Here is a 23,395-nt window from a genome sequence, read left to right on the forward strand (position 1 = left end):
TATCAACCTCAAAGTACAGGTTGTTCTTCTAACTTATACTTTAAATCATTAAGTAAGAAACTAGTGATGTAAGAAAATTAATGGAAAATCAAGAAAAAAAAGTTGAATGATATACTACAATATAGTAGGGGTGAGTGTGTATATGTGTGTGTGTTTAGGTGTGTGTGTATAGGTGTGAGTGTGTGTGTGTGTGTAGTGTGTGTACAGGTGTGAATGTGTATAGGTGTGGGGGTGTGTGAGTAGGTGTGTGTGTATAGGTGTGAGTGTGTGTGTATGTAGGTATGGGTGTATAGATGTGGGGGTGTGTGAGTAGGTGTGTGTGTATAGGTGTGGGGTGTGTGTGTGTATAGGTGTGAGTGTGTGTGTGTAAGTATGTGTGTATAGGTGTGAGTGTGTGTAGGTGTGGGGTGTATGTGTAGGTGTGTGTGTGTGTATAGGTGTGAGTGTGTGTAGGTGTGGGGTGTGTGTGTTTGTGTGTGTGATGTGTATTGGGAGTGGATGTGACTTAGCCTGTGCATCATATTTTCTTTATGGATTCATCCCCTAGTGTTCACTTAGGTTGAGTCCATATCTCGGCTCTCTTGAGTAATACTGCAGTTAACATCATTATACAGATGTCTTTCGGACATTAATCACTCACTTCCTTGAAATATATACCAAGAAGTAGAATTGCAGATCACAGGATACAAAATTATAGTTTTAATAAAATATCTAGAAGTGGAGAGTACTGAAATCACATTTTCATTTTCGAGGACCCTCCACTGTACTTCCCATAATAGCTGTCCCAAGTTACATCCTGCCAACAGCCAACAGCAGCTAAACTCTTTCTTTTCCTCTTTCCCAACTGTCTTTTGTCAGAATGTCAGGTAGAAAACATTTTCTTGAGTTTACACTCTACATATTCTTAAAAACTTTCTGGGGAAAAAAAGTGGAATGTATTTGAAACAACACCACACATAAATACTAGTAAGGAATTAACTCATTCTTTGTACTTCTAAACATGTTTTTTTAATTAGATATTTTCTTTATTTACATGTCATATGATTTCTCCTTTCCCAGTTTCCCCTCCAAAAAACAAACAAAAACAACAAAAACAAACCCCTGTTGCCTCCTCCCTCCCCATGCTTGCCACCCCACCCTCTCCCACTTTCTGGCCCTGGCATTCCCCTACACTGGGGCACAGAACCTTCACAGGGCCAAGGGCCTCTCCTCCCATTGATGATCGACTCTGCAATCCTCTACTATACACATGCTGCCAAAACAATCAGTCCCACCATGTATAGTCCTTGGTTGGTGGTTGAGTTCCTGGGAACTCTGAAGGTACTAGTTAGTTCATATTGTTGTTCATCCTAAGGGGCTGCAAACCCTTCAGCTCCTTTGATCCTTTCTCTAACTCCTTCATTGGGGACCCTGTACTCAGTTCAATGGATGGCTGTGAGCCTCTACATCTGAGTTAGTCAGGTACTGTCAGAGCCTCTCAGGAGATAGCTATATTTAGGCTGACTTGTCCTTCCTTCAGTCTCTGCTCCATTTTTTTTTAACTAGTTGTGTAGGTAGAAACAAGTTGAAATGCACCTGCATGGTCCTCTCACATCAAACATACACCTTCAAACCACACATTAACTATTCAGAAACACTGAGTCAAAAACCAGTTCAAGTGCACTTTAGTAATCTTTCTATACAAATGTTTTGAGTACGTTCAACCATGATCATTTGTGTCAACAGCTACACAATATGAAAATCAAAATTACAACATGCAAAGAATAACTACAAACAGATTTATTCAGATTTTCAAGGTTTTCTTTACTAATTTTATTAATTTTTGTTTTTAAAAGGCAAATTAAAAGGAAAAAGCAACCACAAAATCAATTTGTACCATGAGTGTAATAGGCAATGAGGCAAAACACATTTTAAAGAAAAAATATATACCACAAGAATTCCATATTCAAGAGAGTCATTTCTGAGAGCAGGAAAGGACTTCTCATACTAAAACAATCATGCTGTAAGAAAATAAAAGAGAATAACATCTAAGCTTAAAACAGAGAATGACTTCAAACAAAAACAAAATTAAAAAAGAATCAAAGGGTTTTATTACATAAAACTAAAACCTCTACATATCAATATAAGGGACAATGAAAAGCAATCCACAAAAATAAAATAATCACAAAATTAGAAATTGAAACAGTAAGATATTCATTTCTCCTTTTTATTAATAAAAGAAAAAAAAGAAGGTGCAACTTAAGAGCTTTCCCCCAAATCTGCTGGTCGCCATTTTGTCCTATTGACAATATCCTTTGCCTTACAGAAGCTTTGTAATTTTACCAACCTTACATCCGAAAGAGGGCTAGTATCCTATATATACAAACCACTCAAGAAGTTAGACTCCAGAGAACCAAATAACCCTATTAAAAAATGGGGTACAGAGCTAAACAAAGAATTCTCAACTGGCGAATACCGAATGGCTGAGAAGCACCTAAAGAAATGTTCAACATCCTTAGTCATCAGGGAAATGCAAATCAAAACACCTGAGATTCTATCTCACACCAGTCAGAATGGCTCAGATCAAAAACTCAGGTGACAGCAGATGCTGGTGAGGATGTTGGTGGGATTGTACAACCCACTCTGGAAATCATTTTGGCGGTTCCTCAGGAAATTGGACATAGTACTACCAGAGGACCCAGCTATACCACTCCTGGGCATATACCCAGAATATGCACGAGCATGTAATAAGGACACATGCTCCACTATGTTCACAGCAGCCATATTTATAATAGCCAGAAACTGGAAACAACCCAGATATCTTTCAACAGAGGAATGGGTACAGAAAATGTGGTGCATTTCTACAATAGAGTACTACTCAGCTACTAAAAACAATGAATTCATGAAATTCTTAGGCAAGTGGATAGAACTAGAAAATATCATCCTCAGTGAGATTACCCAATCACAAAAGAATGCATGTGGTATGCACTCACTGATAAGTGGATATTAGCCCAAAAGCTCAGAATACCCAAGATACAATTCACAGACCACATGAAGTTCAAGAAGAAGGAAGACCAAACTGTGGATACTTCAGTCCTTCTTAAAAGAGGGAACAAAATATCAATTGGGAGGAGCTACAGAGACAAAGTGTGTAGCAGAGACTGAAGAAAGGCCATCCAGAGACTTCCCGACCTGGTGATCCATCCCATATACAGTTACCAAACCTAGACACTATCGTGGATGCCAATAAGTGCTTGCTGACAGGAGCCTGATATAGCTGTCTCCTGAGAGGCTCTGCCAGTGCCTGATATATACAAAGGTGGATGCTCTCAGCCGACAATTGGACTGGGGTGCTCCAATGGAGGAGCTAGAGAAAGGACTGAAGGAGCTGAATGGGTTTGCAGTCCCATAGGAGGAAGAACAATAGGAACCAACCAGACCCCCCAGAACTCCCAGGGACTAAGCCATCAACAAAGAAGTACACATGGAGGGACCTATGGCTCCAGCTGCATATGTAGAAGTTTCCCCTCCCTCTTTAATTCAAGCAGAGACAAAGGCAAGCAGATCTCCATGAGAGAGACTAAACAGCCCACTCTACAGAGCAAGTTCCAGGCTAGCCAGGTTACACAATAAAACCTATCTCAATAATAACAATAACAAATAAGTAAAGAAAGCCAAAGGCTACAAACAATGTGGATAAACAGTCACATTCACTCATTATTGATAAAACCCAAAATCCTCTTTAATAAAGAATGTTCAACACAATGAAGTCTAAAAATGCATAAAAGCACTACCCTGAGGGGCCTATTCCCACACTACCATGTGTACACACTTCTATGTGCACATGTGATCGTATGTGCATGTCACTGTATTGCCTGTTACCTATTTTGTTCTTCAGTCCACAATAGGCTATGCTACTATAACTGTTCAATACTGAGCCTTTCCCCTTCAGAGTAGATGATTTGAAACCATCCTACTGCTAAACACACTGTGACTACAAGACCCAAAACATAGTCCCATAGACCAGAGGTCGCACTGACAGACAGCTGAGCAGGAAAAAATGATATTTCTGTGATGATTTTCTAGAATGCAGCCACTAACTAGCTTCAAGGATCTGTCCTGAGAGTTCCCAGTGAATACTAACTCTCATAATTAGTGAAGAGCATTTCCCTCCTTAGAAACTCTTCACAGTATACTAGAGAACGGAAGGGCTTCCTTACAACAAATCGCAAGCACACTCACCAACGTAGCATCAGTGGCAGTGTTAGATATTATATACCATTTATTCTTTATTTTCCTTTGCCTAGGTTTTATCCCTTATATGTCTGTCTCATAATTTGAAGAAATACTGTATAATTTAAACAACAGAAGTTGGAAATAAAGTACAAAGAATGGGTTACTATCCATCTATGCATAAAACTACACTGTAGATGAGAGAGAAAAATTCTTTAAAAGATGGACAGTTACACCTTTGACCTTCACAAGATCAATAGACTCTGAACTGGAGCAGAAGGAAAGAGAAAAGTCAAATATAATATAGTAGTGAGAGCAGAAAATTGTCAAGTACAACAAGCCCAATCATTAACGAGTCCAAAGATGAAATCTCTCAGTGGTAAAGGTGCCATTGTTCCTGTCTATAGCAGCAACTGACATGTGCAGTCAGGTTGTTTTTCCAGTGTTATAGCAGACCTGAGAAAGAGCAAGGATTCTGCAATCACAGTGTCCCTCTTCCTATGGCTTTGCCATCATGAGACTGGCCCTCCACAAAACTGGCTACTTAACTGTTAGAAGGCAAACTGGCCAGAGACAAAAGGCCTGCGAAGTAAATAAAAATAATCGCTTATAAATGTGTATACTCATATTCTCTTTTCATCTCCCTCCTCTACCCACTGATGTTTTGTTTTGTTTGCTTTTCTTCTGATCTTAGATAACAACCTCCAGTATAGTCCAGGTCAACTCACAACTCGAGATTCTCCTGCCTCCATTTCCCAAGGCCTGGTATAAGTATGTGCCATCACATATAGCTAGTTTCTTCCCTACCCACACATTAAATTTTATTATTCACTATTATTGTATTATGCCACAATCACTGTGTACCTCTAATCCATAAGAAAAGTTGCCTTTACTTCAAGACAAACAAAACAAATAAATTCTTATATCTATTTCCAAGGACATTTATAAATTGGTACTAAGAATGTACTTTGTTTCTTAAGAAAATTAGCCATTTTCTACTTTCTTGAAGTAATTTTTTGAAGTACAGAATGGGGTCATGTGTGGGTATTAATCCCGGAATTTGGGAGTTAGAGACCAGCCTGGTCTACCTTAGTGAATTCTAGGATAGCCAGGGCTATACAGAGAGATCCTGCCTTGAGAGGGGAGGGGAGGAAATGGGGGAAGAGGAAGGGAAAAGAGGGAAAGGGGAGGGGAAAAGGAAGGAAAAGGGTACAAGTTGGGGAGGGGAAAGGGAGAAGAAAGGGGAGGGGAGAGGAGAAGAGGGAAGGAGAGAGAAGAGGATGGTACTGGATAGGACAGGACAGACAGGAGCCCACCAAGGAGGAACATGTCTATCAGCACATTGTCTATTATAACCATGGCAACACTACAAACTCTGTCACTGTGAGTCCTTAAGCAACACACAGATCCTACCTAACTCTATGCCTAGCATGGACACGTAGTAATGCCAAGCCACCACATTTACACTTCTCTATCACTGAAACACAGCTATAAACTTTAGACAGAAAAAACAAAACAGTAGCAAACTGAGTGAGATTTACCTGTCTATCCATTAACACCTACCCTCCCCTTTTACCTACTCTGGCATCACCCAGCCTGTATTCAATGCACTAGAAATCTGCACATAAGGAAAGAAGCTACAAGGCTGGCCTCCGAGTTCCAGATTAAGGTGTAAGTGTAGAATCACCACATGCTCAGTGCAGGAACGTAAATGTCTGGCTTACTCCTTTTTTCTCCCCATCTCCACACAGCCTAATCCAGTCTCCAAGCCACAAACCAGAGCTGAGAAGAACCACACTTCCAAGGGAGAAAAATCCCCCTCCATTGAGAACAAATGTATTTACTTACTGCACTCACATAGTGCCTCACAACCTTCTGTAACTCCAGCTCCAAGGGACCCAACACATTCTTCCGGCCTCTGCTGGTACTAGGTATTCATGTGGTACACAGACATACACTCAGACAAAACATACATATAAATTTATTTTTTTAAATATAGTAAATATATTAATATATTATAAGTTGAGCTTGCAGGAAATTTTAGTTATAATTTAATTGTGACAGCAAATATTAAGGAAACATTAAAGAAAAAGTAAAACTAGTTAAAAAATAAAACAAAATTACTGACTGCCAGGAACTTGGGCAGGGAGGTAGAGATTTGAGATACACCAAAACATCAGGATCATTTCCTGCTATTCATAAATGATAAAATAAAGACAGTGGGGTTATGTAAAATTAGAATTCACCAGAGATTTCCTCTCAAAGTTCATTTTTAAAATAAGCAATAGAAACAGATCAAGCATGCAACTATGCCTTAAGATGGAGATTATATGTTGGGGGAGGTGTGCTTTGAGAAATGTGTTGAAGAAGTTTAGTTATCACAATGATCAGCTACTGACAGCAAGCTAGAACGGTAGACAACATGGTACACAGGGGACAGCCCTACATCATTTGCAAGTACTTGGTGCCCCAGAAGACATCTGTATGAGCCAAAGCAATAATCTTATGACCACTGTCAAAATGCAGTCCACTGTTGACCTATATGTCTTTCTGCAATACACGACTATACATACTTTTCATATATATAGATAGGGAAGTGTATAGAGGGGGAGGGAAGATAATAAAGATCAATTGAAAAATTAATTACAACAATTAGTTTAAGAAGCAGTAAGTTAAAATAAAATGTCATAACAATGCACTATAATAAAAGTTAGGTAGATGTTCTTTCTTTCTCTCACTCTTACAATACTATTCCTTACCATACCCACACTTCTTTTCCTGGGATGAGAGAAGACAACAGGAGGGTAATGACACTGAGTTAGAGTACTACTGACCTGAGGAGATGTCAGGAGGATCATCAAGCCATGCCAATGCCAGCTGATTATAGATAAGCCATACTGTGTATAACAGGAAACTATAAAGTGAACTTTCAGAAAAGTAGTAACCACAGGAGTTAAGAGAAAATGATACTTTGTAGTTGGTTCAGAAGTTTACAAACAGTTGCATGTGGACCCAGAATTTAATATTGATGCTTCTTAGTAATGGTGCTATGATTAGGTCACAGTGCAGCAAGCTCGAACTCTACTTTAGCTAAAACACACATAGAAATATTGTGTTATAGTTACTTTCATTTTATTTCTCTTTATACTACAGATAGGGAATTAGATTATTTTTAACTGTTATGAATGACTGATGAACTTTATTTTAGGGTTATAAAAGGGACATTACAAAATACAGACCTTCTTGGGTTTAAGTAGCTTGGCAGCAAGTACAGTGGACTACATTGTCTCTCCCCTGAAATTCTACAGTGATATACTGGCTAGGGCCCTTGAATTTAATCAGGCTATACACTGCTTACAATCAAGCCTTCCTAAAACAAACCATGCCCTTCTACTGTTTATAGACACTTGACAGGACTGACAGGAAAAAAAAAAATTCTTTCAGGGGGAATGACTCTATTCTGAATATACACAGACTCTTAAACAATAACATATAATAATTATTTGCATACCATTTGCATGGTGTAGGGAATACTAAGAAATCTATAGATACTGAGTATATGCAGGAGGATTATATAGACTGTACGTAAGAATTATGCCTATCATACAAGAGACTTTAATCATGAGTTTTGATATCTACAGGGGTTACAAAGGGATGACTATGCTTAGCTTTCAAATACTTTAAAATTGCTCTGTTTTCACTATTTACCCCAGCTGAACAGTCAAATCCTTAGGAAGAGACTATATCTATTTTCTTCACAACTGTACTGATAACAACATAATTTTTTTATTATATATGTGTCTTCATGATGGGAGGTGAATGTGGAGGTCAGAGGACAATGCTACAGAATCAGATGCCTCCTCACAGCTTTATGTGGATCCAGGGATTATATTCAAGTCAACAGATTTATATGGAAATTGCCTTTGTCTATTGAGCTATATCACTGGTCCTAATAGCACAATTTCTGATGTGTGGTAAATAACAAAGTGTTTGCAAGGGAGCAAATAGGCTTTTTTCATACTTACAACTTTCATTCATTATAAGTAATACAGAGGAGATTTTTGCTTTGGCAGAAAGGACAAAGTCTGTGACTTTAAAGGTGCCTTTTACATTTCTATTTTTAAGACTTTATTTTAGATATGAATGTATGTTAGAAGGGTGTACCCGTGTGTGAGTACAGATGCCTGTGGAGGCCAGAAGAGGGCATATCTGGATACCCTTGAGCTAGTGTTGCAGGTGGTACAGGTGATAGTGCTGGGTACCAAACTCAAGTTCCCCTAATCATGAACAGTTTCTCCAGCCATCCATTTAATTTTATGTGTCTATGATTCCTTCCTGTGAGTTTCACTAGGAAATCTGAGCTGCCCCCTCTCAGTTTCCCCAGTTAGTCCTATATATCACCTAGATGAAATATCTGAGATAATTCACTTATTGAGGAGAAAAAAAAAGGTACTTTTAATTCAGAGATGTTATGGTACTTTGAATGAAAATGGCCGGCATAGGCTCACAGGGAGCGGTACTATTAGGTTTGAGCTTATTGGAGTATGTGTGGCCTTGTTGGAAGAAAGGTGTCACTGGGGGTGGGCTTTGAGATTTCAGAAACTCAAAGCAGGTCAGTGACTCACATGCTATTCCTGATGCCTGCCAATCCAGATGTAGAGCTCCCATGTCTGTCTGTGTGCCACCATGCTTCTCACCACGATAATAGACTAAAACTTTGAACTGTAAGCCAACCTCAATTAAATGTTTTCCTTCATAAGAGTTGCCATGGTCATGGTGTTTCATCACAGCAATAAAATCTTAACTAAGAAAACTGTAGAGGTTCGAATCAGGGAGCCAGATGGCAATGTGGGCTCCCTCCGTCGGCAATGGTGGGAGCATGTAGCAGACAAAGTGCACTCATCTCAATATCCAGGAAGCAGGGGAGAGAGAGAAAAGGGATAGGGTTCCAAGCCTCTTTTAAGAGTATGCCTCCACTGGTCTAATGACCCCTAAGACTCCTGGTCCTAAAGGTCCACAGCCTCACACATACAGACATCTGGAGGATACATATATTTATGCTCAACCGCTAGCCCAGCAGATTACACATGCTCTCAACTTCCTTCAATCATACCACCCCTGGGATCTCTCTCAAGTGGGTCTCTACAATTAAGAAAGCCCCCATCTCCTATAAATGATCATGCTCACTTTCTTATTCTTATAAACCCAAAGTCCCACCCCTTCTAGAGAGTTTTGTCAGTAACTAGCCAGAGAACCAATGCTCTATAAACATTTGATAAGCTTCCTTCTTACATATAAGAAAATAGACAGCCTTGAACTAAAATCTATGATAAGAATGAGTCATTTCAATTTTCTTTGTTTCTGGCTTGTTTGGTCCAACACCTTTCTAATATGTTTAAAGCAGAATTGTTTTCTGTTTTCCACCTCCTTCCTTGTAGGGATTCCCTCTTTATTTCTATCATCAGTGATGGTGTGCTTTGCAGTTTTATAGGGGGTCAGTCTTGTGATTTGAGTCACTTCCCAGGTACACAGCTGACATCTGATTAGGCAGGATGATTTCTCCTGCCTTCTTAAGCCAGGGTTATTGCCTCTGTATAAGAAGTGGAATTCGGTGACTCCCTCTCCACTTTCAACCATCAGCCCCCGTTAATCTTACTGAAGACTTCAGATTTATATGCAGTCTGTGCAGGTAGCCAGATGCCATATGCTGTTAATTTCTGATCCCATGAAGGCAGATCATACAGCTGGAAATGATCGAAGAGGAAAGCATGTTCTTTTGTTCAATGAGACAAAGCCTGTTGTGTATTCTGCTTCTGATGCTTAAAAGATGTTTTCTCCCCCTTCTTCTTCTTACTACATAGTGTGTAGGGCTGAAAGTTTTGAACTCTTCGCTTCAGAAATTACTTTTCCAGACAAAAGAGCAAGACAATGTTTGTTTAAATTGTCCTCTTGAATATGGCTGGGAGTGTTTACACCATTTCTGTGATGTTCTAATCCAAGAGGGAGTACTCTGAGAAATATTTAGAGTGCTTTTCACTACATCAGATGCTTTATGGCACTGGAACCTTAAAAAAAAATCCTCTCAAAGGTTGAAACTCTGGAAGGAGAGACACAAAATGGCCCATATATTCTCAAGGATAAGACTTGTTGCAAAACAGACTTTCCCTCTAACTCTGGAAGCCTATATCATTTTAAACTAACATACAGTGCTCAGATAATGGTTCATAAATTTGCATAGTCATGTCAGATCCCTTAATTAAGGCTCTGAGGAGGGGAGAGGAGGAGAGAGAGGAGCAGTGGGGGAGGAGGTATATTAAAACATACAGGACAGTACTATGTAAGTATGCTAAAGTAGTATTAGGGTAGACAGAGAAAATTTTGTTTCTTTTTGATGTTTGATGTGCTTGTCTAAAGCATTTAGCTGCTTGAAATCTCTGAGTATGCCATGAGCCATAACAATTCCACAAGAAAAGTATTCAAGTAATTGACCTGGTTTGTACAGACAGTTCCCTTATACAGGAGGAAAGCTTTTAATGTGAGGCTTTTCAGAAGATTCTGATGTATTCCATCAGACAAAATGAATGAATGTTCAATTGTTACCTTTAAATTTCAAAAGATATTTTTAGCCTTTTATGTTTATATTTTTGTTTTCTATCTTTTAGCAAATTAAATTGCATTATACTATTATAAACATGGAATTAATACCAAGTTCAAAAACTCACTTAGTGAGTCTTTCTTATATATAAGAAAATACATATAAAATTTGAGTTACAGATCTTTGAAAATCTTCTGATATGTTCCTTTTTACGATTTAAAAAAAAAAAATAGTTGACCTTTTATGGATGGGAGGGGATATTTGATAAATAGAACTGCCAAAGCACTATACCACTGAGCTACATCTCAGGCCTAAGCTGCTTTCCTTATTATTATTAATGTACAAAAAATCTGCTGGTTTCTAGACTACACTTCTGTGTTTCAGAATCCACACTGCCTTAACTTCTAGCTGTAGAAACTATCAATAGGCAGGATATAAGCCCTACACTTCTCTTCCTTTGGTTGAACAGAAAGGGGAAATGGATATAGGACAGTAAACACCAAGCTAAAGGAGTTGCTCAAATGGTGAAGACTGAGCCTTTCCTGTCCTTCCCCACACTGTTTCCAGTGTCAGACATCTACCATCTTCAGGCCTACATGTCACACTTAATTTTATTAAATACTTTCATCCAGATTGTTTTTAAAATACTCTACACTTGGATGGAGAGATGGCTCAGCAGTTTAGAGCACTGACTGCTCTTCCAGAGGTCCTGAGTTCAATCCCCAGCAACCACATGGTGGCTCACAACCATCTATAATGGGATCTGATGCCTTCTTCTGGTGTGTCTGGAGACAGCAAGAATGTACCCATATACAAAAAATAAATTAAAAAGACTTTATACTTTACTTCAGGAAGCCTATGAGTCAAACAATAATATATTATTTGTAAGTTTAATTCACAACTGCTTAAGAGACGGAGGATGTGCAATTTGATAATCAACACTATAGCAGGTAAGCTTAAAGTAATCTCATCAATAAGATTTAACTCTGCCCTCAGGAGCACTCAACAGCGAAGGCAAATGGAAGATGAGAGCTACAAACACTAAGAGGCAAAAATTAAGTCTCTGAAATACATAAATCAAAAAAAAAAAAAGATGATAAGCAATCCATGAGAAAGCTAACTACTTTAATAACTGTCAGCATGTCTCATGTAAGAACGTCAAGCACTGGAAAGCCTACAACCAGAGCTCTTTTACTGACTGTGAATTGCTAGATTCCAGTAGGACTATCTAAATTTAAAAGAAAAAAATGAGGGAACAGAGGGAGAGAAACAACAACCTTATCACAGTTGCCAAGGATACCCTGATAGCCTGCAGCATTATGCATCACACTCCCTATGTCATCACTGCATTATCAAGCATCCTGTGAACCTAGTTCAAACTTAGGAATCTGCCTATCATAGCTCCTAAAGCATTATCCTCTTCTCAAACCTCCAAGGTGAAACCATGAGGCACTCTCAGCTGTGCACGCCTACAGATGTGGCTTGCTGGACATCTGTATCAATAGTCAGTTTCCATTTCAATGTCTTAGTGCTGCTGAAGCTGCTGTGTAGTCTGACTTCAGTGCCTAACAGACAAACAGTGTGGCTCTATATTGGCACTCACTTTCCAGAAGAGGACAGAAAAGAAAAGCACCTTTCATTAAGATACTGACAGAGATTGGTCACTAAAATAACCAGTCTGCTTTATTTAGAACACAGACATACTAACAAGTGTACATAAATATACACGGTAAATTGACTGATGCATTATGTGAACTCTCAGTAAGTGCATTTTGTCAAAATTTGCAAGGCACTACTAGAATTATACATGCTAAGACTTCATAAGGCAGGGAGATGATGCTACTCTTTAAAAGATGCAAACATATAGCCAGGCACTTCTTGAAACTGTGGGGTTATCAATTGTTCCAAACTATAGTGAAAGGATGGGCTCTGTGACAGTTTGAATGAGAATGGCCACCACAGGCCCACAGGCTCATATATTTGAATGTCTAGTCACCAGGGAGTAGAGCTGTATGAGGATTAGAAGGACTAGGTATGACCTTGTTAGAATAGGTATGTGTTGGAGGAGGTGTGTTATTAGGGAAAGGCGCTGAGAGTTCAAAAAACCCAGGCCAGGCCTTGTCTCTCTCTTTACCTGCTGCTCTCACTCTTGTTGACAGGTTTATTCCTTCACTGAAATTCAAACCTACTTCCTCAAGACTCCAGCATATAATAAAAAGATCAGACAAGACATCCAGCCTCATGTACTGAACAAATGAATGGATTCTTAGACTTTTAATAGACAGCTATTATTGGACTAGCTGGATCACAGCCTGTAAGCTGCTCTAATAAATCAGACAGACAGACAGACAGACAGACAGACAGACATTCTATAAGTTCTGTTCCTCTAGAGAACCCCTACTAAAATAGAATCTGTCTCCAAAATTATGTGCAAGTACATAAAACATTACCTAGAATGTCAAAATATGAATAAGAACTATAGTTGTGGGTGTGGTGGTGTGAATGAGAATGGGCTCTATAGGCTCTCTGAATACTTAGCCCCTAGTTGGTGGAATTGTTAGAAAAGATTGGGAGGTATGGCCCTATTGGAGGTTCTGTTTCCCTGGGAGTGGGCTTTGAGGTTTCAAAAGCCCACATTAGACCCAGCATGTGTGTCTGTTTGTCGGTCTATCTCTGTCTCTCACTTTCTCACTGTCTGCCAGGCTGTGTTGTGCTCAGCGCTGGGGTGCCTGCAGCAATCCTTGCTGAAGAAAAGGCCCTTGCTTGTCCTAACTGCTTTATTTGATGGTGGATGTGGGCGCATACACCTTACTCAGGGTGAACCAGGGATTAAACACCTTTTGCAGAAAAGAATGCCCAGGAAGTGCTCATTGACTGAACACTCACTTGGAGCCTATTTAGAGACCTCATTAGCACAGAGAACTCCAGGTTTTTGTGCTAAGTGACTGACTACCATAGTCTTCTCAGTGGGGTGTCCTGGTTATGTGTTCCAAGCATACAAAATTAGGTAGGGAGTTTGCCCCACTCCTTTAGTTCTCAATTCTGAGACTTAGGAAGCTTGGACTCACTAAACCTTACTTACCAGTTTTTCTGTCTAGTGGCACAGTCCACTTGTTCCACATCTCTCTCTCTGTCTTCCTGTCTGTATCTCTTTCTCTCTCTGTCTCTGTCTCTCTGTCTCTGTCTCTCTCTCTCATTGTCTCTCTCTCTTTCTCTTTCTCTCTTTCTCTCTCTCTTTCTCTCTCTCTCTCTCTTTCTCTCTCTCTCTCTCTCTCTCTCCCTCTCTCTCTCTCTTTGTCTGTTTGTCTGTCTCTATATCTCTGTTATTTTTTTTCTCTGCATGTCTGTCTCTGGTCTCTCCTATCTATGTGTCCCCTCACTGTCCCCCCCCCCCGTGCCTCCTTCTTGTGGAGTATATGTAAGCTCTTAACCACACCATACAGGATTGCTCATTTTTTTTAAAGTTTGATATTCTAAAAATAGGCAGGGAGCTGGGGGTGCATACCTTTAATCCCAGCATTCAGGACACAGAGGCAGGCAGACCTCTGAGGCCAGCCTGATTTATATACAGAGTGAGTTCCAGGATAACCAAGGCTACACAGAGATACGCTCTCCACCAAAACAAAAAACAAAAAAACAAAAAACAAACAAACAAAAACTTCTAAGAACAATAAACTAGTTATAAATTGGAACAGAAAAACATTCCTCTGATTTTCAAATGTCATTCCATGGAACACTAGAATTACATGAGAACTATAGTAAGTGTTTTTTGATGAAAGAAAGAATATTAGTTTAAAAAAATACTTTTCAATAGTTACATGAAATCTTGAGACCTAGTATATAAATGAATACCATAGAATAAATAAGACCAGCCAGACGGCTCTGTTAATAAAAGTTTCCTGCCACTAAGCCTGACCACCTGAGTTCAATCCCTGTAACCCAACAATGGAAAAGCAACTCCCATGGGTTATCCTCTGATGTCCACAGTCCAATATAGCATGTATATGTCTATATACAAACACATACATACAAAATAAGTACATGCGAAACTTTCTCAAAGTCATAGAACAGCTTCATAATGTTCATCTTTAGCGGGAGGAGGGGAAACAAGGGCTCTGTGTGTAGCCCTGGCTGTCCTGGAATTCACTTGGTAGACCAGGCAGCCCATGAACTCTGCCTGCCTCTGCTTCCCATGTATACCATTAAAGGTGTACACCACCATGCCCATCTACAGCTATTCTTTACATGTGAAGGTGAGAGTGATTTTTTTTTCTGTTGTGGTATTCTTAGTTATATTTATTAAGATAGAACCAAATAGACTCAAATATGAATCTTAGCCACTTTGTCACCAGAAAACTTTGAAAACTTATTGATTTAATAAATAGTTCTCCTAATACTTCCTTTGTACTCCCTACGACCAAGAATGATCACTCATTCTATGAGTGAATGAATCTTCTTCCCTTTCAAAAATTCAGTTAAAACATGCTTTCTTTCAAGAAGTTTCTTGCTAAGTTTTCTCATGGAAGGAACTGTAATTAAAAAATGAAAACAGTCAAAAAAAAAAAGAAAGAAAAGAAAAGAAAATGAAAACAGGAAAAATGAAGTGGAGGTTACATGAGCATCCCAACATGTTTGTACATTTTTAGGTAGTCTGAGTTTTATCCTCTTTAAACTGTGATTCTCAACTCCCACAATTTTATTTCTTGGATGGAATCAAGGTCTTTCTAACCATTTGTGAAAAAGGAATCCTAGGAAGAAGGAGCAGATGGCTGGAACCACAGTACTTCCTATCCAGCTGGGGAGGTTACTGTTTTCAAATGTTATTTCCATTGTGTTTACTGTGGCTCAGGGGCCTTTTGCTAGCACCTTTTTTATTTGCCATGTGTTCTGCCCAACTCTTAGTGGGAAAAAGGACTCTGGTCAAGACTTTGATTCTAGGAATTAACCAGTCATCATGGCTAGCAAGATTAAAAGCCTTCTCAGACAGACTGCACTAGGCTTTTTTTAATACCCTGTTTAGAAATGACTTTATGTACTGAAATTAGGCCTGTTATTTCATGGCTAATAGAGAGAATGGACTGAGTGCTGTCATTTTATGTGGTGCATGCCTCTGGCAACAGATGTATTTTTAGTTCTGATATTGCTTTTTAACAAATGAAAACTAAAATACTGTTGTGACTGCTGTCTTAGGCAATCCATGAGCATGGCTTGGGGGGGGGGGGCTACTTACCAGCTATATTCTCAGTTACATTTCTAAATTCTGAAGCATGGAACTAGGTGTTATTGATGTATGTTTGTTTATTGTTTGTTTCTTTGTTTTTAATCATTAAATGTCCTAAATTATATTTTATAAATTTGCTCAAAAATATATTATCTTAGACATTAACCCTCTCCACCTGATAAATGTTTTCATTCATTATTCAATGATCCTATTTGTATACACATTAGAATTTCAGGAATATGTCAGAGTATGAAAGCAAGTACTCATCATGGCTTTCTTATCAAGAGATTCATTTACTCATCATAAATTTGAAAGTATGTAATACTTCAGGTTTTATATTTTGGATTCAAAGACTTAAAAGACAAATAGGAATTGTATATGACAGTCTATGACAGTAGTTCTCAACCTGTGTGTCTTGACCCCTGTTGGGAGGTAGGAGTCATGGTCAAACACAAGGTATGCACCATTGGAAAACTCAGATATTTACATTACAATTCATAACAGTAGCAAAATTAGTTATGAAGTAGCAATGAGAATAATTTTATGGACAGGAGTCACCACAACATGAGGAACTTTACAGGGTCACAGATTAGGAACATTGAGAACTTCTATGCAATGGTTACAGTATGATGCCCATGGGATGCTGATGTGTGACAGGGGCAACTACAATGAACGTAGCTGTTTTGAGAATTAACATAGATTGGCACAAAGACATATAGACCAACAGAATTGACTAGCAGACCCAGATATAAACGTATCCATTTATAAGCATTCAGTTTTTGACAAAAAATATATGCTAGAGAAAAAATATTTTATCAACAAATGGTGTTAGAAAAACTAGGGATTTATGTGCAAAAGAATGAAAGCACATACCTATCTCTCACCTATACAAAATCATCATGTTCGTCAAGGACCTTATCATAAGACTGTAACTCTGGAACTTAGAGGAAAAACACTTCAAAACAGAGACACAGATAAGGACTGCTAACCAGGCCATAGCTGCTCAGAAATGTCAACAAAGGACAAATGGGAACTTCATGAAATTAAATGGCTTCTGCATAGCAAAGGAAACAGCTAATTGAATAAGAAGCAACCTACAAACACAGAAGAAAGTCTTCGCTATATGTATTTATTAGACAAAGGGTTGGTATCTAGAATCTACAAAAAAATCCAAAAATCTAGTAACAAAAAACAAACAACTTGTTGGGCAGTGGTGGCGCATGCCTTTAATCCCAGCGCTTGGGAGGCAGAGGCAGGTGGATTTCTGAGTTCGAAGCCAGCCTGGTCTACAGAGTGAGTTCCAGGACAGCCAGAGCTACATGGAGAAACCCTGTCTCGAAAAACAAGAAAAACAACAACAACAAAAAAAAAAAAAAAAAAAAAAAAAAAACCAACTCTATCTAAAAAAATGGGCTAATGAAATGAACACACAGTTCTCAGGAGATGAAACACAAATGCCCAGTAAAACAAATGAAGAAAAATGTTTGAACTTACTAGTCATCTGTGATGTAAATTAAAACTACATTGAGATTCTACCTCACCCTGGTCAAAATGGTCAAAATGACAGGCTTAAAAAACAAATACTGGGGCCTGGGAGATGATGGCTCAGGGAGGACCCAAGGCCCATCCATCCTCAGCACCAGGTTAAGGCTGTAAAAGCTGAATCAGCCTGGTGCCTGCAACCTGGGTTTCCCTGTGGTCAAGTCTTACGTCCCTTCCTCCATTTGCCCTGATGTTGTTTCCTTTACGGTTTACTTCATCCTTATCTAATAATTAAACATAAAATTTACAATTTCAGCCACTGAAGTTTCTTTTCAGGTTTCTTTCAGCTTTCATTCATTTTCCACAGTAAACAAAACAAAACCAAATAAGTAAAGCATAAGAAAAGCACTCAAGTCACTGAAATAACTAAAACAGCAATGATACTGGCAAGAAAGCAGACCAACTAAAGCTCTCAGGGACCAACTGAAGAAGCAGAAAAATGCTGCAAACACTCTGTAAAATTACCCCACTGTATCTCATAGAATTCCGACTCAGATTTTTACTTCTGCATATATTTATTCAAGAAATAAAGCACGTGCCAACAAAAAGTCTTGATAGATGTTGAAAGAAGATGTACTCAAAATGGCCAAAATCCAGAACATTCCAAGTATGGGTCAATAGAAGAATGAAGTTTTTAAAATGTTAAATTCATACAAGCAAATCTACTTTTCACTGTTAAGGAATTAACTACTAAACCTCTAGCAACAAAGATACCCTTCAAACATCTTATTGCTGGATGAAAGAAGCCTTATATAAAGCATACATAACCATTGGGTTCCATTTATATGAAGCTCTATAACAGGCAGAACTAATCTATGCTGGAGGAAATCAGAACATTAGCTGCCCCTGGGAAGAGAACTGTAGAGAAAAACTTTCCAGAGTGATGGTTTAAGTTCAGTGTCTTAATATAGGTTTAGGTTAAGCAGGTGTATACGTTTCTCAAAAGCTCACTTCAGATTTGTACATATTGTGGTTTTCAATTTAATCTTAAAAGAAAAAATGATCAAACAAATACTAAGCTCTAATGCTGTGCATGCGGAAGTGCTTAGAGGTAAAGTGTACAGATGTCTCAAATTTACTTTGAAATTCATACAAAAAGATGCAATGGGTTGATAGATGGTAGATCTAAAATAAGGCAAGTATTATAAGATGTTAATTATAGAATGTAGGTGGTAAATAAATGTGCATATTGATCATACAATTTTTCCATATGTTCAAAATTTTTCAAAATGAAATATTAGGAAGAAAATAGTAAACTTTGATCTCCAACTCAGATTACTTTTGCTGAATCTCCAGGGAGAGTCTCATTTGTAGCAGACAAAAATCAACTTCCCTCTTCTCTGACCACCACACAGGCACACTCTATGCTACTTAGCAGTGGAGTCTGAAATGGTAAACTAGCAAGTGTGCCCAGAGGGCAGGCTGGTCTCTAAGAAACTCACTGAGGCAAACGCATCAAGGAATGGCTACACTACTTCTGACTGTCAGAGTACCTTCCCTGACTTTCTTGAGCCAAAAAAATGAAAAGCACTTTTAACCAACACTAAATCCCCTTTAGGGGAGTCTGCTACCAACACCCAAACAGTCCTTAACATTCTTAGGCAGCTTTTCTGCTCTAAGTACAACCAGAAGTATCTTCTAACGAAAACACACACAGCTTTGAATTGCAACGTGGGACAGATTTATGAAATATGGAAAATATTAGGGTATTCCTTTCTCTCTGAAAATAAAGATTGCAGACTCATAAACAATGCCTAAAGGCATTTCAGCAGCTTGATCCACACAGAACATGTTTTACTTTTTGAGACAATCAAAAACTGTTGTTTCATACAGGAAACCAGAAACAAGAATCTGGCTTAATAAGAAGGACGAATAAATGTTTTTTATTGAAATCACTTAGCATTTGTAAAAGGTTTATTTGCATGTGACAAGGCTGACCAGATACTACTTGTGCACAGAGCAGTTCTTCTAACACATCTGATATCAACTGACTTCGCCTTGCATCAAACAAGGGCCCATCTGTCAGCATTTCCATCAACTACATTTACTGGGGTTAATAATTCCTTTTTCCAATTTTCTCCAGACAGAGAAAACCACTTAACTGGTTTTCAACATTCTAGCCTAGCCCAAAGTTTTTCTTTTGAGTTCAATCAGAAATGAAGCCTGAAATCTGCAGAAGTGGATTTCCTTAGGTAGCCTCTGTCTTTGAAGTCAGACAAGTAAAAGAATCATGGTTGAATATCCAATATATACAAAGAACTCAAGAAGTTAGACTCCAGAGAACCAAATAACCCTATTAAAAATGGGGCTCTTCCTTCTTCCTTCTTCCTCGGCGCTGCCTACGAGATGGCTGCCATCTGTTTTGCGGCATCATGGCTGCCCTCTGACCTCTGGTGAAGCTCAAGATCATCAAAAAGAGGACCAAGAAGTTCTTCAGGCACCAGTCAGACCAATACGTGAAAATTAAGCAAAACTGTCGGAAACCCAGGGGCACTGACAACAGGGTGCGGAGAAGATTCAAGGGCCAGATCCTGACGCCCAACATTGGTTATGGGAGCAACAAGAAAGCCAAGCCCATGCTGCCTAGCGGCTTCCAGAATTTCCTGGTCCACAATGTCAAGGAGCTGGAAGTGCTACTGATGTGTAACAAATCTTACTGTGCTGAGATTGCTCACAATGTGTCCTTTAAGAACCAAAAAGCCATCGTAGAAAGAGCAGCACAGCTGGCCATCAGAGTCACCAATCCCAACGCCAGACTACACAGTGAAGAAAATAAATAGATGGCTTGTGTGCATGTTTTGTGTTCGAATAAAAATCACAAAAACTGCCCAAAAAATGGGGTACAGAGCTAAACAAAGAATTCTCAGCTAAGAAATATCTAATGGCTGAGAAGCACCTAAAGAAATGTTTAACATCTTAGTCAGCAGGGAAATGCAAATCAAAACAACCTTGAGATTCCACCTCACACCAGTCAAGCAACCGCTGTTCCTCTTTTACCACTGCAAAAGGCTTCAGAGAAGACAGACAGACAGACAGACAGACAGACAGACAGACAGACAGATAAAATAAATGAGTTTGACCACAGGCTGTTCTGGCATAACTGAGGCAAGGAACACAAGGTTACATACTGAATGCTAAAATTCTTCATCTTTTCTCTCACTTAGAATCCTTAAGATGCTGGAGGCAAGCAAGAAAAACCCACAGGTTCTTTCCTGGAATAATTTGACTAGTTCCTAAAAGTCACCAAAAATGACCAACAAAGAAGACCCAAGAGATGGTCAACTATGCGAACCCTTTAGGAAAGGGAGAGGATGGGGTAGTAACTTCTGTGGGTGGGAAGAGTTACAAGCTAATATAAGTATAACTGTCTTGGCTCTACTAGAAAATCCACTTCATTGCCAAGTATGTACAGAGACTAAGTCCAAACTTTTCACTGATGTTGACAGTCTTAAGTTTCAGCAGACACAGGACCTGAAACTAAAATTGGAGTCCAAGGAATTTATTTAGTAAAAGACAGCATGAAAGACAAGTAGGGACATGAGGAAATAAGGCAGAAGAAATCAGTATAGAATATGTAGCAAAAATGTAATTCTACAAAAATTCAAAAATAATAGACTATGTGCCTCAGAATATTCTGTACCTTGCTTTGATCTGATGGGCAAGACCATTTGGGTATTTTTTTACACCAACCTGAATTGTTAACCCATTTCGAGACACTGGGGAAATGGCTCAGCAGCTAAGAACAAGTACTCTTCTTGCAAAAGATCCAAGTTAGGTTCTCAGCACCCATACCAGACAGCTCACAACCACCTTTAACTCTGCCTCCATTCTCTCTTCCTCCCAGAAACAGACAAAGACAGAAACACATAATTAAAAATAATAAAATCATTTTAGAAGAAGAGATTCTTGCACAGTTAAGGACAATCTGCCCAATGCACACCTGAAACATTCAGTGCAGTATTGCTTAGCATCTCCTTCCCGCTGTGTGTCTCAGCCATGTATAAAGTGGAATTCTCCACAGCAGGAGGGCAAAGGAGGGTTATTATAGCTTAAGTGCAAGCTAATTAAGCAACAAAATTCTAAGCTGGCCTGCCCAAATAAGTTACTTTTGCTCAGCATAGTTACTTTCTACTTTAAAAGGCAAGGTAGCAAAACCATTGATCTACCTCACAAATAAATACATACATACATACATACATACATACATACATACATATATACATACATACACACACATATATACACACATACATACATTCATACATGAAATTTTTAACTACAAAAATATCACTGGGCAGTGGTGGCGCACGCCTTTAATCCAAGCATTTGGGAGGCAGAGGAAGGTGGATTTTTGAGTTCGAGGCCACCCTGGTCTACAGAGTGAGTTCTAGGACAGCCAGGGCTACACAGAGAAACCCTGTCTCGAAAAAAAAAAAAATCTCTATACAGATATCTCACCCACAGGCTGAAGTTTCAACCCCTACTAGAAAGTCTTGAGTTGACAGGCATGCAACTACAATATGGCAACTTGACTATATGAACTCTATTTCACAGAATTCCTTTCCCGATACATTCCTAATAAAGGTGGGGCATAAAAGAGACTTTCCTGTACTAGATTTAGAGAGCACAGTATAGTAACAACCATTCTGTAGTTCACAGAGGACACATTCATCTGCCATCTAAGTCTGTAGAATGAGGCAACAGCCAGACATACAATTTCTTTACCTTCCCCTAAATCCTGGGTCACAATAAAGGTGCCAGCTTCTCCTTCAGCATTCCCATATCCTCAAGGTCAGAGGCAGCAAATGGAAATGGTTTCAGTCCATCCTTGTGGGTTCCAACACATACATGCTGACTAGCTTCTCAGCGGCATTTCCTATGCACTTCCTGTCCCTGGCAACTTACCCGCAAATTCCACACTCCAGCATGAAACACAAAGATAACATCCTTGCTTAGGGATGGGACCTTAAGAAATTGAGGGAACTGAGTATTCTACAGTTTCTACTCCTTTGATTCAGAAAAGTTATAAACAAAGAAATATAAAGAATAAAATTAAAAATATTTACAGATGCTTAACCAAATGTACTTCAAAAACACTACCATAAAATAAGTCACTTTTAAGAATTACTAAGACTAAATCGGCAAGTGCCTGGAGTTGAGGACCTGGGAGGAAATCTCTAGGAAGTATCAGAGACCTAGGATGGAGAAGGCTCCCAGGAGTCAATGAAGGTGACCTTAGTCAAAATGCGGACATCATCAAGTAGAGACATGGAATCTGAAGAGGCCACCTCCTGTAGCCAGGCAGGACCCCCAGTGGAGGAATAAGGCCATCAATCTACCCACAAAACTTTCAGCCCAAAATTTGTCCTGTCTAAAAGAAATTCAGGGACAAGTATAGAGCAGAGACTGAAAGAACAACCAAACAATAACAGGCCCAACTTGAGACCCCTGACACTACTAATGACACTCTGATATGCTTGCAGACAGGAGCCCAGCCAACTGTCCTGAGAGGCTCTACCCAGCAGCGACTGAAACAGATGCAGATACTCACAGCTAAACATTGGACAGAGGTCGGGACTCTTATGGAAGAGTTGAAGGAAGGATTGCAGGCCCTGACGGGTAAAGGAACTCCACAAGAAGACCAACAGAGTCAACTAACCTAGAGTTCTGGGAGTCAGAGACTGAGACACCAACCAAAGAGCATACACAGGTTAGACCAAGCCCTCCCCCCACCCCTGGTACATAGATAGCAGATGTGCAGCTAAGTGGGTCCCCCAATCAACTAGAGCGGTGGCTGTCCCTAAAGCAGTAGCCTAAGTGTGGAA

The 23,395-nt window shown here is 39.2% G+C and overlaps 1 protein-coding gene and 1 pseudogene across 2 annotated transcripts in view; one reads left to right on the forward strand and one right to left on the reverse strand.

Moving 5' to 3' along the window:
- Exoc6b (exocyst complex component 6B) overlaps positions 1-23,395 on the reverse strand; it is a 472,818-nt gene that overhangs the window by 348,831 nt on the left and 100,592 nt on the right. The gene's annotated exons all lie outside the window — the stretch shown is intronic.
- LOC116099157 lies at positions 19,943-20,350 on the forward strand (annotated as a pseudogene).

Source organism: Mastomys coucha, unplaced genomic scaffold (genome assembly GCF_008632895.1).
Source record: "Mastomys coucha isolate ucsf_1 unplaced genomic scaffold, UCSF_Mcou_1 pScaffold20, whole genome shotgun sequence".
NCBI lineage: Eukaryota > Metazoa > Chordata > Mammalia > Rodentia > Muridae > Mastomys > Mastomys coucha.